Consider the following 3,976-nt stretch of genomic DNA (forward strand, 5'->3'; position numbering starts at 1 on the left):
CTATAATCGACAGATGATATCATCAGCCACTAGGGACAGGCATTCATCATATGCATACTATATGAATTGTTTGAGATTGCCCATTTGACTGCATATTACTTGCTAATTGTCTAAATGCCTTACTTGTTCCTAATTGTATATTTCTTGCTTGATATAACTGTGTTTGCTACGTTATACTCCTACTGGTGGTTGGGAGGTCTGAAGGAATTGGAAAGGGAAGTATTAGTTAGACTGAAGGATCTTTGGTCAGATGCCTTTTATGGTTTAGCTTGTTTATAAGCTTTGATATTATTTGGAGGAAGTTCTAGGATTGCCTTCAGCTTTCCTCTATTATTATGTATTATATATGTGGAAGCTGTTACCATGCTGGGGACATCTGGTTCTCACCCATGCGGATTTTGTGGTTTTCAGATACAGGACGTGAGGTTTTCCGCTGAGGCATGCTGGAGACTTCTATAATTGCGAAGATCCTTTATTCTCAGGGCTATGTTTTGGTTTATATGATTTGCTTAGATACTTTTATCTCCATTAAATAATACAATTGTGATGACTCCTCTTATGGGAGATTTTGGAGAATAGGTTTTATGTATTTGTGTCCCTTTGGGTTTCCTTTGGGGTTTTCCTTATTTTTATCATATGTATATATTGCTATGCTCGGACCGGTTATCTTCGCAGCTGGATTTTGAGTCTTGATATTCCTATTTTTGACACTCCTTTGTATATATATATATCACGCGTTGGTTATCCTTGTTCGTTACGTTATCGATCAGAGTGTTGCGCTTTCGAGTTGCGATTTTTGTTTACCCCTTTTTCTACAAAGGCTCCTAGTTATAATCAATTATTCATACTACTATACGTACTAAATTTTTATTTTAGAGGTCGTAATACCTTGCCATCTCTGAATTATGACTTAAGCATAAGACTCTGTATGGTAGGGTGTTACACTTCCGTTCTACCTTAGATCGAGCGTGTATCTCTTGGATTCCTTAATCAGAGTCTTCGTGGTATAAGCTAGAATCCATTAGCAGCATTCTTGAGAATCCGGAAAGTCTAAACCTTGTCTGTGGTATTCTGAGTAGGATTCAGGGATTGAATGATTATGACGAGCTTCAAACTCGCGAGTGTTGGGCGTAATGACAGACGCAAAAGAATCACTGGATTCTATTCCGACATGATCGAGTACCGACAGATGATTAGCATACTGTGACAGAGCATTTGGACCGTTTTCACTAAGAGGACGGGAGGTAGGCATTGACAACAGTGAAACCCAACATACAGCTTGCCATAGAGAGGAGTAAGAATGATTGGATGGAAGCAGTAGGAAAGTAGAGATTCAGAAGGAACACAGTATCTCCGTGCGCTTATCTGAAATTCCCACCAATGAATTACATAAGTATATCTATCTTTATTTTATGCTTTATTTATTTTTATATTCGAAAACCATTATAACTATTTGAATCCGCCTGACTGAGATTTACAAGATGACCATAGCTTGCTTCATACCAACAATATCCGTGGGATCGACCCTTACTCACGTAAGGTATTATTTGGACGACCCAGTGCACTTGCTGGTTAGTTGTGCGAAGTTGTGACAAAGTGTGATTCACATTTGAGAGCTCCAAGTCTTTGGCGCCATTGTTGATGATCACAATTTCGTGCACCAAGTTTTTGGCGCCGTTGCCGGGGATTGTTCGAGTTTGAACAACTGACGGTTCATCTTGTTGCTCAGATTAGGTAATTTTCTTCTTATTTTCTTTTCAAAAAGTTGTTCAAAAATCTTTCAAAATTTTTTATTTATTTTTGTTTTTCCAAAAAGAAATTTTCGAAAAACCCAAAAAAATTAATAAAATCATAAAAATCAAAAAAATATTTTGTGTTTCTTGTTTGAGTCTAGTGTCAATTTTTAAGTTTGGTGTCAATTGCATGTTTTTAAAATTTGTGCATTTTTCGAAAAATTCATGCATGGTGTTCTTCATGATCTTCAAGTTGTTCTTGGTAAGTCTTCTTGTTTGATCTTCATATTTTCTTGTTTTGTGTCTTTTGTTGTTTTCATATGCATTTTTGCATTCATAGTGTCTAAGCATGAAAAATTTCTAAGTTTGGTGTCTTGCATGTTTTTATTTTCTTGAAAATTTTTCAAAAATAAATCTTGATATTCATCATGATCTTCAAAGTGTTCTTGGTGTTCAACTTGACATTCATAGTGTTCTTGCATGCATCATGTGTTTTAATTCATAATTTTTATGTTTTGAGTCATTTAGTTGTTTTTCTCTCTCTTCATTAAAAATTCAAAATAAAAAATATCTTTTCCTTATTTTACTCATAATTTTCGAAATCTTTGGGATGACTTAGTCAAAAAAATTTTAAAATAAGTTGTTTCTTGTTAGTCAAGTCAAGATTTCAATTTTAAAAATCCTATCTTTTCAAAATCTTTTTCAAAAATCAAATCTTTTTCATTTTTTTATTATTTTCGAAAATTTTTAAAATTGATTTTTAAAATCTTTTTCTTATCTTTATTTCAAAATTTCGAAAACTTTACTAACAATTAATGTGATTGATTCAAAAATTTGAAGTTTATTACTTTCTTGTTAAGAAAGGTTCAATCTTTAAATTCTAGAATCATATCTTTTAGTTTCTTGTTAGTCAAGTAATCAATTTTAATTTAAAAAAAATAAAATCTTTCTCAAAATATCTTTTTAATCATATCTTTTCAAAAATATCTTTTTCAAAATTAATTTCAAAATCTTTTCTAACTTCTTATCTTTTCAAAATTGATTTTCAAAACTTTTTCAATTAACTAATTGACTTTTTGTTTGTTTCTTATCTTTTTCAAAACCACCTAACTACTTTTCTCTCTCTAATTTTTGAAAATTCCTCACCGTTTTTCAAAATTCTTTTAATTAACTAATTATTTCAAATTTTAATTTTAATTGTATTTCTTCTCTCAATTTTCGAAAACTCTTCTCTCTTATCTCATTCTATTTATTTATTTATTTACTAACACTTCTCTTCATCTCAAAAATTCGAACCCTTTCTTCTCCTTTTTGTTCGAATTTTTCTCTTTTCCTTCTTCTAGTCTTATTCCCTTCTACTCAAATAAAGGAATCTCTCTACTGTGGTAAAGAGGATCCCTATTATTATTTTCTATTCTCTTCTTTTTCATATGAGCAGGAGCAAGGACAAGAACATTCTTGTTGAAGCAGATCCTGAACCTGAAAGGACTCTGAAGAAGAAACTAAGAGAAGCTAAAATACAACAATCCAGAGATAACCTTACAGAAATTTTTGAAAAAGAAGAGGAGATGGCAGCCGAAAATAATGACAACAAAAATAATGTACGGAGGATGCTTGGTGATTATACTACACCTACTTCCAATTTTTATGGAAGAAGCATCTCAATTCCTGCCATTGGAGCAAACAATTTTGAGCTGAAGCCTCAACTAGTTGCTCTAATGTAATAGGAGACAGAGCTAGAACATGGTTGGACTCACAACCTAAAGATAGCCTGGACTCTTAGGATAAGCTGGTCACGGCCTTCTTGGCCAAGTTCTTTCCTCCTCAAAAGCTGAGCAAGCTTAGAGTAGATGTTCAGACCTTCTAGCAAAAAGATGGTGAATCCCTCTATGAAGCTTGGGAAAAATACAAGCAGTTGACCTAAAAGTGTCCTTCTGGCATGCTTTCAGAGTGGACCATTTTGGATATATTCTATGATGGTCTATCTGAGCTTTCTAAGATGTCACTGGACCATTCTGCAGGTGGATCCATTCACCTAAAGAAAACACCTGCAGAAGCTCAAGAACTTATTGACATGGTTGTAAATAACCAATTCATGTACACCTTTGAGAGGAATCCTGTGAGTAATGGGACGCCTCAGAAGAGGGGAGTTCTTGAAATTGATGCTCTGAAAGCTATATTGGCTCAGAACAAAATGTTGACTCAGCAAGTCAACATGATTTCTCAGAGTCTGAATGGATGGC

At 33.7% G+C, this 3,976-nt stretch overlaps 1 non-coding gene across 1 annotated transcript; it reads right to left on the minus strand.

Annotated features, from left to right (window-relative positions):
* Positions 1–3,570: 3,570 nt before the first annotated feature.
* LOC127743427 (small nucleolar RNA R71) lies at positions 3,571–3,674 on the minus strand. Its single transcript, XR_008004819.1, has one exon. It is a non-coding gene; the product is annotated as a small nucleolar RNA R71 (small nucleolar RNA).
* Positions 3,675–3,976: the final 302 nt, after the last annotated feature.

This window comes from Arachis duranensis, chromosome 10, assembly GCF_000817695.3.
Source record: "Arachis duranensis cultivar V14167 chromosome 10, aradu.V14167.gnm2.J7QH, whole genome shotgun sequence".
Classification (NCBI taxonomy): domain Eukaryota; kingdom Viridiplantae; phylum Streptophyta; class Magnoliopsida; order Fabales; family Fabaceae; genus Arachis; species Arachis duranensis.